The following is a 15,111-nucleotide window of genomic DNA, read 5'->3' on the forward strand; positions in this document are numbered from 1 at the left end:
TCAGTCAAGTAAGCAGCTGCTTTCAGCTTAGGTCATCATCCCAGAGTCCTGGGATCAAGCCCTACATCCGGCTCTTTGCACAGCTGGGAGCCTGCTTCTCTCTTTCCCTTTGCCTGCCATGTGCTCTCTCTCTCTCTCTTGCATACATGTGCTCTCTCTCTGCCAAGTAAATCAATAAAAATCTTTAAAAAAAATGTTTATTTAAGTGACCCAGCCTATGTTGTTTTTGTTATGACAGTCTGAACTAAAACAATATAATACATAATCAATTATAAGAAACTTCTGAAATCTGCACAATATTCAGGAAAGTATTCCTAGAAGATGCCAATCTGCATGGAGGAGTGGAACAGAAATCAGAGAGTATTTCAAAAATGGAATTTTCAAGAATTTTTCAGTGTAGAAAGTGGCATGACAAATTTCAGTTACAATGTAGAGAAAAGCTAATTAAGGAGTTTTTTGAGAAGATTTTCCTTAACTCTTTACCTTGTTTCATTGGCTATATTCTCACTGTATTCTTGTGAGTGACTCATAAGAGAAACTTCACAGGACAAAGTCTGACCCTCAAACCTCCACTAATAAATACAAGGGATCAGAATTACCACTGTTGAAAATTACCCTGCTATTTTGTCATCAATTTATCTCCATTGAGCTACAACCTTTAAGGAGATATGTTTCAGTGATTTGGGCTATTTCTTCACACATCTCCATGTTTTCTCTTAAGTTTCTATACTTGACATTTCTGTACTCTCTCTAAATAATTGAAAATAGTACTGGGATTTCGATATGTTTATTTTAAAATGTGCCAAACCCTAAATGACTTTTAGGGCATTCTGGCATCCTTTTTGTCAAATATTACTTAGTTTAACAAGATTTCCATTGTGTTTTAATTTTATCCATGTCTTTTAGTCCTTGTCTTCACTTTTCATTTCTCTTATTAATTGTAGAGTTAAGATGAGCCAAATTTCTCCATTTGGGGATCAACATGTATTTCATTGCATTTCTCAGTAAATTGTATCATGACTTTCCTAGATTATTCTCTGAAATAGGTCTTAAAGCAATTCTTATTATGTCTGATTCCTTTTGTTAACTATAATTGCATTCCTCTTTGTGGATATGCTAATCATTTTCCTTAAAGCAGTAACTGATGTAACAAAATCTTGTTCTTTCTGTCATCTCAATTAAAGTGTGTGTTTTTCTTTATTTAAGAAACACTGAAAAATTTCATTTAATTTTTTCCTATTCTGTATTATTCTATGAAAGTAGATATAATGCTATGATTTCACTAGAGTTAAATCAATTTGCTTCTAAGCAGAGTTAACCCAATTGTACATAATTAGACTCAGTAGTTCTCCTCTGACGTATTTTCACCTTCTTGAAATCTCAAGGAGAGGGAAAAATCAATGAAAAAATCATTTTGAAAAGTAGCAATGAAAACTGAAGGATTACTCTAACAGTTGCCTTGCAAAAGAAAAAAATAAAGATGTCATTAACAACTGGGTTAAAATGGCACATTAAAAAAATGTGTCTAGGGCACTTAGGTGGCTCAGTTGGTTAAGCATCCAACTATCTAACTCTTGGTTTGGGCTCAGGTCATGATCTGGTGAGTTATGAAATCAGGTCCCTGCTCCTGCCCCTACCCTTAGGATTGGAGCTCATCAGGGAGTCTGCTTGAAGACTCTCTCCATCTGTTCCTCCCCACACACTTTCTCTGTCTCTCTCTCTCTCAAAAAAAAAAAAAAAAAGTCCAAATTGCTAAACTAATTATTAACCACATTATTCAGGGGAACCACATTTTTAGACAGCTACTAATTATGAAAATTATAACATTAGTTACTTTCTACCATTTTAGATTCTCTAGTAATTTAAGATATATACTTAATTTGCAATGTCCTTTATAAACAAATCCTAGTAACTGGTCACTGAAAAATAAAGGCTTGTTTTAGATCATTTAGTTCTGCCTGTTTTCTAGAATGTGAAGTTAGTATATTTCCCTTTGTCTCCTGGGGAAGTATTTTGAGATTGAATGAATAACCTATTCTCCTAAAATCTCTGGTATTAGATTCTATCATTTATTCTTGCCTAAGTTAATTATTTTTTTAATAGCTGCCAAATGGTGACTTCTTCTTTCATCATTAAATTTAAGTATAGTAGTTTTATTCTATCCTAAGAAGAATTTTCCATTCTCTTATTGTAGTAAGTGTGCCTTATCTTCTTTTAACACTTTTTACTCTTTCTCATATTCTATTTCTTGGAACTTCTTACATTCTAGCTTCTCTAGTAGCCTTCCCACAGTCACCTTTCAACACAACAATCTGCTCTTTGTTCTGAATTCGAGTCCCATAGTCACTACCAAGCAACCTAGCACTCAATAATATAATGCATTATATTTATCATATATTATTTCACTAAGAGATAATGTTTTTACAGCTAATCAGAAGTACTGATTCAACTAACATATTTGAGGAAATATCTTCAATTTCTTTCTTTTGTCTCTACAGCTTCTTGCAATTTCAAGTCTATAGAAATAGACAATCCTATGTACATGATTTAAAAGAGTTGGCTTAGAAGATAGACCCAAGCACTACAGAATTAAAAATAAAATGATAGCTATGGGCTATAAAGTTAGTTTCCTTCTCTGATTATTGTTTGGGCCAAGCTGATATTTATGAGACCTCTTACACTATGACAATGGAATACAAATTTGAAAAAACTTGTGTATATTATGATTTTCTCCACACCATTCGTGGATGTCTTTCGATTACTGATTTAATTATTTCAAACTATATGACAGGGCTATATAAACAGGGCTTTTAAGATCAAGGAAAGATTTTGAAATCCACTTTGAATTAATTTAGCTGTGGAAAAATAAGTGCCTTTTATTCTGTAATTTGAGACAAGGAATGCATGCAAAGAACTATTAGAGAAGCTAGTCATATTAAATCAATTTAATATTGCTTTAAATACATTTTAATGGGTAGAGCAAGAAGATAGCAGCCCCTTCTTAAGTGGCCAATTAAGTTCACATCCCCAACCACTTCCTTCTGGTCCTCACACTTAGGGTCACTCCACACCTGCCCTAACCACCCTGGGGGCCAGGTAATAGACAACCAAGGACAGGCCCAATGCTTCTGATCCTGCTGAAAATTATTCAAACTAGCTTGGTTGCTTCCTGAGAAAACCACAATGAAGGCTCTTGCCCTCAGGTCGTTTCCAACCCACCTGCCTAGTCCAACCTCAGGGATTACTTGTGTGGTTCCCACATGACGTTATATGTACTGTCTCTGTTGAGATCTATGAGTATAATAAACTGTCACTCCAATAGTATTCTGTCCTGATCTATTGGCCTTATCATCCCTGAAAAATAAAGCTTATTAAAACACAAAGATAAGATAAAGGTTAAAGTTTGTCCCTACAGGCTACAAAATATGGTAGCATTTGCAAATTAATATTTTTGTATTGAAGGATAGTTGACACACAATGTTACATTTTTTCAGGTGTACAAGCATAGTGCTTCACAATTCTGTACATTAGGCTATGCTCAACACAACTGTAGCTACTGTCACCATACAGCACTATTACAGTACTACTGACAAGTATGGTCCCTATGCTGTACCTTTAATCCCTGTGACCTCTCGTAAGTGAAAGCCTGTACCTCCCACTCCATTTTGTTGATTTTGGCCATTCCCCCACTTTCTCCCCTCTGGCAACCATTACTTCTCTGTATATATAGGTATGTTTCTGCTTTCTGTTTGATTCCACATATAAGTAAAATCATGCAGTGCTTGTCTCTCTAACTTATTTCATCTAACATACTTTAGATCCATCCATGTTGTGGCAAATGGCAAGATCTCATTGTCTTTATGACTGCATAATATTCCATTGTGTGAGAGTGTGTGTGCATGCATGTGTGTATCTTCATCTCTCAATAGACACTATGTTGCTTTTATATCTTGGATATTGTAAATAATGCTGCAATAAACATAGGTGCATGTATCTTTCAAGTTAGAGTTTTGGGGTTTGAGGAAGTAAATACCCAGTAATGGAATAATTGGATGATATGGCATTTCTATTTTTAATTTTTTGAGCAACCTCCATACTGTTTTCCACAGTGGCTGTATCAGTTTGCATTCCCATCATCAGTGCTTGAGGGTTCATTTTTCTCCATGTCCTTGCCAACACATTTTATTTCTTGTCTTTTTGATTCTAGGCATTCTGGTATGTATAAGGTCATATCTCATTGTGGTTTTTATTTGTATTTCCCTGATGATGAGTGATGTTGAGCATTTTTTCATGTTGTCTGTTGGCCATCTGCATGTTGTCTTTCTTTTTTCATGTTGTTATGTAAGTTCTTCAGAGAACTTGAATATAAATCCCTTATCATATATATCACTTGTAAATATCTTCTCCCACTCTGTAGGTAGCCTTTCCATTTTGTTGATGGTTTCCACAAAATAGCATTTTATTATGTTGTTATTGATGCCAGGATAGAACTATATGCAGAATATTTTTGAAAGACACTAAAAAGGACTAGCCAATTCATATTACTGTGTGTAGTTTGATAGGTATAAGGTGACATCACTGCATAATCAGTCACCCCCAAATCTAATGACTTAAAGCAACAATGATTTATTTCATAGTACTGTGTATAGTCTGGGTGGCCCTTTGGGTCTGAGCTGAGACTGATTGCTACTAATTTGATCATGAATCTGCAGGCAACTGGTAGCAGAAGCTGGTAGGTTTGTGTCAATGAACACACTTAGCACCTAGATCTTGATTTTTTTTTTAATACCACTCTTCAATTTACAAAAAGCCTTCTCGGATATATGACTAATTCTAGGGAAAGGACAGAAAATAGACAAAATAGGCCTGGAACATCTTCTAGTTCTAGAAAGTGAACAAAACATGCACACCTGCGTGTGTGCGCGCACACACACGCACGCACACAGAATGGTGGTATGCCAAAGGAATATTGGCACCAACTGAAAGGGTTCCCAGTAGCTATAGCTGGAACAATTTGAATAAAATAGTATTGGATTATAATTCAGAGTTTAAAATAACTATTCTTGGGATCCCTGGGTGGCGCAGCGGTTTAGCGCCCGCCTTTGGCCCAGGGCGCGATCCTGGAGACCCGGCATCGAGTCCCGCGTCGCGCTCCCTGCATGGAGCCTGCTTCTCCCTCTGCCTGTGTCTCTGCCTCTCTCTCTCTCTGTGTGTGACTATCATAAATAAATAAAAAGTAAAAAAATAAATAAAATAAAATAACTATTCTTGAGTCCATGTAACATAAATAAATAATTGAATAAATAAATGTGAGGGAAGAGACCGATTTCCTAGACTGAAGAACTACAAATAATTTAAGTAGATATTCCATTCTCAAGGTATGGATCAGAAGTCCCTATACTGTGTACAGTCCTTACACTGTGCTGTGTGCAATGACTTTTATGAAAATAGTACAGTATGGAAAGCGAGAAAAAGGAAAGAAGAACTTTATAGTAAAGAAAGCTGATAAACACTGCCTCAAGACAAATGATTAAGATTAATATCAAGGGCAATAACTCATATCAATAATATGTAGCCTTGGGGCACCTGGGTGGCTCAGTGAGTTGAGTGTCCGACTCTTGGTTTCAGCTCAGGTCATCTTAGGGTCATGGGATTGAGCCCCATCAGGCTCTGTGCTTAGTGGGGAGTCTCTTTCCCTTCTCCCTCTGCCCTCCCCTCACTCATGTACACACACACACTCACTCTCTTTATTAATTGGAGATACAGGAATACTCTGTACTATCTTTGTAATAATTCTGTAAGTCTAAAACTGTTCTGGAATATAAAGCATTAAAACTACACAGCCACATACATAAATAAAATGCTCAACTTCATTAGTCATTAGGAAAATGCAAAATAATGATATAAGATGACTGTTTATCTACAGAATAGCTTAAATAAAGACAGAATGGCAAAGATTGGTGAGGATATGGAATGAAGGGAACACTTATGAACTACACTGAGAACTTTTGGGTTTTTTTTGTCAAATCTCTGAAAAACAGATCTCTATTAAAGCTGAATATACAAAAAAATAAAGCTGAATATACGAACATCCCTATAAAACAGCATTAATATGTTTGTATATGAGATATTTTTAGCAGCACTTTAAAACAAGTTCAAACTGAAAAATAATGCAATTTTCAATCAAACTATAATGGAAAATTATGACATAATCATACAGTGGAATACATTACAACAAAAACAAACTACAACAATAAAAAATTCTGTATGATGAACATTGTTGATCAAAAGAAGTCAGACACAAAAAAAATGTGTACATTATATATAATTCAGTTTCTGAAACAGACAAAACTAATGTGTAGCTTGTTATCTTTTGAGTGGTGCTCATTAGAGGGGTCAAAAGATAGTCTTTGTAAACACTGATAATATTCTATGTCTGAATCTGCTCCCGTGGTTCTATTTACTTATAGAAAAATTCACTGAGCTGATTAAATGTCAATTCCTACTGATGTTCTGGTTTGTCCTAGCATAAGGTTTTATGCTCTGGTCTATACAGTGGAGGCCCAAAGGAAGGCTTCAAACTTTATATGTAGTTGGCTAAATTAATTTTGAGTACCAACTAATATTTGTTGATATTTAATGCATGGTTCCTTAGGTTCACTCCACTTAAATCTTATTTAATCCTATGAGGTGGATATTGTTCTAATACTATGGATAAGTGGACTTAGATAATATGTATAAATGCTGTAGCTCATAAGTTACAAAAGCAGAATATACTGGTATACATGGTATCACTTTCTAAATAAAACTTTGCAATTCATTTTTAAAAAATACTAATTTGAAGTTTCTATGTTAAAACACAAGTGATGCTAAAATTTATAAAATGAATTTTGTTTCAGGCTTAACTTGTAATAACTATGAGAGACATTGCCAGTTGGCCCTTTTAGAAAGGGACAATACAGACACAGTGCTTGTCCATATGGATTTTCAGTGTTGTAAGAAAACAACAGAAATTATGCATGATAAGAAAAATGTATTTTTCTAACTGGCTCAGTCACAAAATAAAGAGTTTACTGACATTAGGGCAGCATCTACAATTATTGAAAGAGAATGGTTTGTGAATGGACCCACATTTTTCTATAAACTAAAATTCTCATTTCAAAAGTTATGATAAATATGCATGGAGGAGATAAGTAGTCCTATCAGTCATTTTATAATATCATAAAAATATGCTTTGCTTTATTACTATCATTAGCATAAATCAATGTACCATGCCTATTATCTATGGAGGCACTCTTTACATATCATTTAACTCCAGTGAGAAAAAAAATTTTTGTTTTCATTTTGGTTTTTGCTCCCCCAATGTGAAAGAGAAGAGTTGAATTCATATAACAACTTGATTGCCACCACAAAGGTTTAGGATATGGTAAATCAAAAAATAATTCAATCATTGCCATCACATCATGAATTTGTTTACATTGTAACATTTTAGTACTTATCTACCCAGGAGGGAACCTCAGTCTAGTTAGAATCTTTCACCTTCTTTTTGTTGAAGAATGCATTTCATCATCAATATCTGTATAAAATCTATATTATTGGCATCTACATAGGAGCTCTGCTTGCAGTTTTAGAGTGTTTATTGAGAATTAGCTCTTTAGAGTGGATGAATTATGTGGATGAATTATAGGCAGTTATAATCACCATCTCAGATGTGCTAGTACTCAAAGCCCTAGTTTATGGCTCACTTACTCCTCTGAAATATTGAAAAACTACTATGCACTAGGCATGAAACAGTTTAAGATGCCTGCCCTTGAAGAACTTCTTTTGGAATGGAGGAGAAAGCAGAAATATACAATAAACATAACGAAAATGTAAAATATATGTAATTCAGTAATGTGAAATATAAAATTATAAATTATAGATAAGGGTTGCAGGAATAGGAAGTGCTGGGGACAGAGGTTTTCTTCAGTGCCAGGGTCAATCTCATTTGGCAAATGAGATTTTTTAAGGGAAGTGAAGTGTAAAACCAAGCAAGCAAATATTTGGGGAAGTTGGTTGTATTCCAGCCAGAAGAAATATTCAAAACAAAGATTCTAAGAGCAGAGCCTATTAAGCCAAGTGCAAGAAGGTCAATATAATGGGCAGTAAGAATAAAGGGAAAAGTGGTAATGGGTGAGATAAAATCAAAATTATGTGGGGCAGTGGCAGATAGAGAATATCGTTGACTTGCCTGTGAGCACTCTTGTCAATTATGAAGTTAGGGGTTTAAAAAAGGTACTGAGGGAAAGACTAGTTGTGCATGTATATCAATTATAAGTATGCAGTGAATCATGTTGGAATTTTGTAAAGGTTCAACAAATAAGCAGTTTAGTCAAGTGCTGCATGGCAAGTATTAAAATCAGTGTTTACTGGAAGATAAATATCTCCATTATATAATGAAGATAAACAATATAACGTAGAATTTTGTCAACATTTTAATTTAGTTTTACAATTATATTTTTTAAATGTCATAGGATAATTATAAAAGTTTAGCATTATTCTGCAGGCAGAGTGATTTATCAACACTGTCGGTTATTACATTGCTGATGTGGTCACTCTGCTGCCTTTGTACAACCAGATGTACATTCACTTTAAGTCACTTAGAGGACCAAGATGGCTTTGACTACATGTGTCAGAATGTGTTTTTAATGTTGGTAAGGTTGATCCCATTCTCTCTAGTCCCTAACTACAGATTTTTTTAGATTTGAAGGTCATGGTAAAAATGACTTCATTGAAGTAGTCCTATAAAGCTTTGATCCTCCACAAATAACATACTTTCTAAATATTTTCAGAAATAGATCTGAGATTTATTTTCTCATTTATACATCTATTTCCAATAATTTTACATGATTTTCTCCTTTATATAAGTGAAGTAAGAAAAAATTTTATCCTTAAACCTTGAAGGTAGAAATGTGGTCATGGAGTAACATAATTGGCTTTCAAGATAAAGAAAATCACCTTTGAATTTCCATCTGTATCTTAGCTTTCATGCAGTATGCCGAAAGGATTAAGTTTTGTAGAATAAGTTCTTCATACCAGAGATCCTAGAGAAGTACATACGGTCTCTGAAAATGCCAGTTTGTTATTTCTTTATCAAGTTCTAACAAGCAAGCTAATTGGTTGTTAGCAAGTCCTGAAATGTGCTATATTGTAATATGTAAAATGTTAATCTGTAAGCAGTCTCTTTAATGTGTAATGTATCTTTTCTTATTTAAAATGTCTTATTTGGACATCTTGCATAGGAATATGATAAACTGGTTCTAAACACTCTTGCATATCACATGGCTTGTTTTTGAAGATAAATGATGGAAGCTATCTCTGACTTGTCTACTTATTGGCAAGGATTGTATGACATTATACTCCTCTTATATTTACTTCTTGAAGTATTTATAGCCTTTAACGTGCATATTTAGGGGGGTACAACATGAGGGTGAAGTATTAATTATAGTTACAGTTAATACTGAGACCAAAGGCCTTCAGATAGCCTCCTCTAATTGATTGATACCAAGCATGGCCCTTTCACTTGTTCTGATCAACTCAATGTGAGTGTAAATTCGTAAGGCCACTTTTGAGGAAGGATATTAGTAACTATTACATTGTGGTCTTTTTCCTCTGTCTATGATGACATCATGTCTGAGGTCTGAAATATTCTTTTAGCCAATATCCTCGAATGATATAAATGCATGAAGCAGAGGCCCTAGTGGAAATACAGTCAGCAAGAACCAAACACAAGCTGATGTACAAAAAACATATTTTGAGCAAGTGATAAACTTTGTATGACTTCTGCATTGTAGCATTTTGACTTGTTAGAGCAGTATAACCTAGCAAGAGCTGGCTAACATAAATAGAAGTGGAGTTACCTTAATAAAAAATAAAAATGTTTATATCCCTGACCTTGGAAACTGAAGGCTAATGGAGAGAAAACTGTAAATGGTGGCTAGATAAAAATGACAAAATGTCAATTTATATTAATTTGTGGTAAAATATTTGGTAAATTTTTTGCTTGCAAATATTTGGATGATATATTTTGTAACTTTTAAGCTGTAGGATTTTGTTTGTATGTTTTTTAATATTTTGTTTATTTATTCACGAGAAACACAGAAAGAGGCAGAAACATAGGCAGAGGGAGAAGTAGACTCCCTCTAGGGAGCCTGATGTGGAACTTGATCCCAGGACCCTGGGATTTATTTTTACTTATTTGAGAGAGAGAGAGCACGAAATGGGAGAGGAACAGAGAGAGAGAGAGGGGGAAAAGCAGACTTCCTGCCGAGTGGGAGTCCAGTGTGGGGCTTGATCCCAGGACCCTGGGATCACCAGCCAAGCAGGAGGCAGACGCTTAACCAACTAAGCCACCCAGGAGCCCCTGTAATTTTAAAAAGCCAGTTAGGAAACAGAATGTAGCAGAGTGTCCTGATTGAGAGACTCAGTAAGAATTAGCCATTAAGAAAATTTGCAAATGAGAATTAAAGGGAATATAGAGAAGCCAGTCAGACTTTCAGAGTTGAAAGATGTAACATTTCTTTCAGAAGTGTTCTATAGTTTTTAGGGTATAGATCCTTTACCTCTTTGGTTAGGTTTATTTCTAGGTATCTTATGCTTTTGGGTGCAATTGAAAATGGGATTGACTCCTTAATTTCTCTTTCTTCAGTCTCATCGTTAGTATATAGAAATGCCACTGATTTCTGGGCATTGATTTTGTATCCTGCCACGCTGCCAAATTGCTGTATGAGTCCTAGCAATCTTGGGGTGGAGGCTTTTGGGTTTTCTATGTAGAGTATCATGTCATCAGCGAAGAGGGAGAGTTTGACTTCTTCTTTGCCAATTTGAATGCCTTTAATGTCTTTTTGTTGTCTGATTGCTGAGGCTAGGACTTCCAATACTATGTTGAATAGCAGTGGTGAGAGTGGACATCCCTGTCTTGTTCCTGATCTTAGGGGAAAGGCTCCCAGTGCTTCCCCATTGAGAATGATATTTGCTGTGGGCTTTTTTCATAGATGGCTTTTAAGATGTTGAGGAATGTTTCCTGTATCCCTACACTCTGAAGAGTTTTGATCAGGAATGGATGCTGTATTTTGTCAAATGCTTTCTCTGCATCTAATGAGAGGATCATATGGTTCTTGGTTTTTCTCATACCCTAAAAACTATAGAACACTTCTGAAAGAAATTGAGGAAGACACAAAGAGATGGAAAAATATTCCATGCTCATGGATTGGCAGAATTAATATTATGAAAATGTCAATGTTCCCCAGGGAAATTTACACGTTTACTGCAATCCCTATCAAAATACCATGGACTTTCTTCAGAGAGTTAGAACAAATTATTTTAAGATTTGTGTGGAATCAGAAAAGACCCCGAATAGCCAGGGGAATTTTAAAAAAGAAAACCATATCTGGGGGCATCACAATGCCAGATTTCAGGTTGTACTACAAAGCTGTGGTCATCAAGACAGTGTGGTACTGGCACAAAAACAGACACATAGATCAATGGAACAGAACAGAGAACCCAGAAGTGGACCCTCAACTTTATGGCCAACTAATATTCGATAAAGGAGGAAAGACTATCCATTGGAAGAAAGACAGTCTCTTCAATAAATGGTGCTGGGAAAATTGGACATCCACATGCAGAAGAATGAAACTAGACCACTCTCTTGCACCATACACAAAGATAAACTCAAAATGGATGAAAGATCTAAATGTGAGACAAGAGTCCATCAAAATCCTAGAGGAGAACACAGGCAACACCCTTTTTGAACTTGGCCACAGTAACTTCTTGCAAGATACATCCACGAAGGCAAAAGAAACAAAAGCAAAAATGAACTATTGGGACTTCATCAAGATAAGAAGCTTCTGCACAGCAAAGGATACAGTCAACACAACCAAAAGACAACCTACAGAATGGGAGAAGATATTTGCAAATGACGTATCAGATAAAACGCTAGTTTCCAAGATCTATAAAGAACTTATTAAACTCAACACCAAGGAAACCAACAATCCAATCATGAAATGGGCAAAAGACATGAAGAGAAATCTCACAGAGGAAGACATAGACATGGCCAACATGCACATGAGATAATGCTCTGCATCACTGGCCATCAGGGAAATACAAATCAAAACCACAATAAGATACCACCTCACACCAGTGAGAATGGGGAAAATTAACAAGGCAGGAAACCACAAATGTTGGAGAGGATGCGGAGAAAAGGGAACCCTCTTACACTGTTAGTGGGAATGTGAACTGGTGCAGCCACTCTGGAAAACTGTGTGGAGGTTCCTCAAAGAGTTAAAAATAGGCCTGCCCTACGACCCAGCAATTGCACTGCTGGGGATTTACCCCAAAGATACAGATACAGTGAAAGACCGAGACACCTGCACCCCAATGTTTCTAGCAGCAACGTCCACAATAGCCAAACTGTGGAAGGAGCCTCGGTGTCTATCGAAAGATGAATGGATAAAGAAGATGTGGTCTATGTATACAATGGAATATTCCTCAGCCATTAGAAATGACAAATACCCACCATTTGCTTCAACGTGGATGGAACTGGAGGGTATTATGCTGAGTGAAATAAGTCATTTGGAGAAGGACAAACACTATATGTTCTCTATCATTTGGAGAATTTAAAAAATAGTGAAAGGGAATAGAAGGGAAGGGAGAAGAAATGTGTGGGAAATATCAGAAAGGGAGACAGAACATAAAGACTCCTAACTCTAGGAAACGAACTAGGGGTAGTGGAAGGGGAGGAGGGCAGGAGTGGGGGTGAATGGGTGACCGGCACTGAGGGGGGCACTTGACGGGATGAGCACTGGGTGTTATTCTGTATGTTGGCAAATTGAACACCAATAGAAATAAATTTATTATTATAAAAAAAGAAGAAAGATATAACATATGCTATCACTGAAAAATGAAGCTGATAAATGATTTTCATAAGAAAGATAACTAAAATTTAGCTTCAATGGCAAAATAACCCATGAGGGGTTCGATTTCAAAATTCTGATTAAAATGATTAAGTGGATTAAGTTATTTTCCTGTGGGGCAAATTTACTCAAGGAAAACGAAATGGCTTCCTCCCCCCACCACCACCTGCCCCACCCCAACAGAAGCTGCACAAACTCAAGTTAGCTGCAAATAACTTTAGAGGGAGAGGCAGTTCTCAATTATGTGTGAAACTATCTGCTCCAGGAGCTAACTGTAATCAAATAGATAGAGAATCAGCTCTGTTTTTGAGGGAAATTCCTGCCAAGAGCATCTTGGACTAAAAGACGCTGGCTTTTGGAAACTTGAACTGATCCTTTGGCCTACAACTATGTTTTTTTATGGAAGAAAAATTCAATAGGCAATCAAATATTAACATAGAACAAATGTGAAAATTATTTTAGAGCTTGATTTTCATGGATGTCCACCTATAGGTACAAGAGTAAAACCTGCATTCGATGAATGCCTGCAAGCTTCTCCATAAATCAGTCTCCCGTAAAAATTCTTTTTGAGGCCATTGGAGATCTATGCAAGGTACCCTGTCTGTCTCCCACGAATGGCTCTATCTGCATTGTCTGGTTTTAGACGGACCATTTGAATGAAGTCTGAATATGCCACACATGTAACTTCATCCAATTTGTTTCCCCAAATGTGGACATTCAGGAGTGTGGGGTTTGTTTTCATTGACTGAAAGTGCAACACTTCCTTCTCCATCTATGTTGTGGCTGACTTCTCACAGTGCTTGAAGACTTCTGTTGTGTGAAGCAAGATTTTCACTGAGAAGTAGAGAATCCTGCTGTTAATCTCCCATAAAAGAATGTTTTCCATGTCCTGCTTCATATGTGGCCAAGGAAACAATAGAAAAAGAATAATCTTCCATAAGGAGGAGCCAAGAAACATAGAATATAGTGGATTGTAGAGTACTTTAAAGAGGACATTCAATTGTCTTATTTCTATTAAAAATTCAGCTTATATATTTTTTTACTTTGTACATAATGAGCCTCCCCCCTCATTTTTAAAGAGCTTTATCTCAGTCTTTAGTTTTTTTTTTAATTTTTTTAAATTTTTATTTATTTATGATAGTCACAGAGAGAGAGAGAGAGAGAGAGGCAGAGACATAGGCAGAGGGAGAAGCAGGCTCCATGCACCGGGAGCCTGATGTGGGATTCGATCCCGGGTCTCCAGGATCGCGCCCTGGGCCAAAGGCAGGCGCCAAACCGCTGCGCCACCCAGGGATCCCTCAGTCTTTAGTTTTTAACAGATTTTTCATGTTGTGCCTAATTGGGGACTGTCTTTTAATTATCCTGTTTAGAATCCATAGAGCTTCTTAAAGGGCCTGATATGTTTTATCACTTTTGGTAAATTCTCAACCACTATTTTTTTCAAATATCAATTACTCTAGTTCTCTTTCCTTTACTTTGGGATTCCAGTTGCACATATATGTAAGACATTTTCAGCAAGCCTCCTATGTCTCTTAAGTTCTTTTTCTTTTCCTTGCATTAATATAAATATTTTGTTGACTCACTTTTCAGTTTACTAATCCTCTTTTATATACTAACTAAATTGCTTCCAAAGAATCCCATAATTTTCCATCTTGTGGTTTTCCAGATTGGCACACCAAGCTAATCATTGTCGAACTCAAGTATGAGTTCTACTCATGTTTTCTTTTGGCTCTAGATAGTTGATTTTGCTTTGCTGAAACAGCAGTGAGCCAAGACCAGGTGTCTAGTGCAGGAGTTGAACTATAGATCATGGGCTGCCTATCTGTTTTTGTAAATAAAGTTTTATTGAACATAGACCCACTTGTTAATTTGTGTATTGTCTGTGATTGCTCTTGTGCAACATCAGAGTTGAGTACTTGCTTCAAAGATCACATAATCCATACACCTGAAATATTTACTATCTGGCCTTTGCAGAACTTGTTTTAGTGACCTTTGGTGAATTGAGGGCCCCACTGAGCTAGTAGCTTTGGCTTCAGTGACAGAGTGAAAGATAGTTTTTTCTGAGACCAAGATGACTGCATTCTTGAGTATACCACATCTCTGTGATAACATAAAGTTTTGGATGCCCTTCCCAGTTTGTTAGTCATTGAATCTGAATTTG

This window comes from Canis lupus, chromosome 14, assembly GCF_011100685.1.
Source record: "Canis lupus familiaris isolate Mischka breed German Shepherd chromosome 14, alternate assembly UU_Cfam_GSD_1.0, whole genome shotgun sequence".
In the NCBI taxonomy this organism is placed as follows: Eukaryota; Metazoa; Chordata; class Mammalia; order Carnivora; family Canidae; genus Canis; species Canis lupus.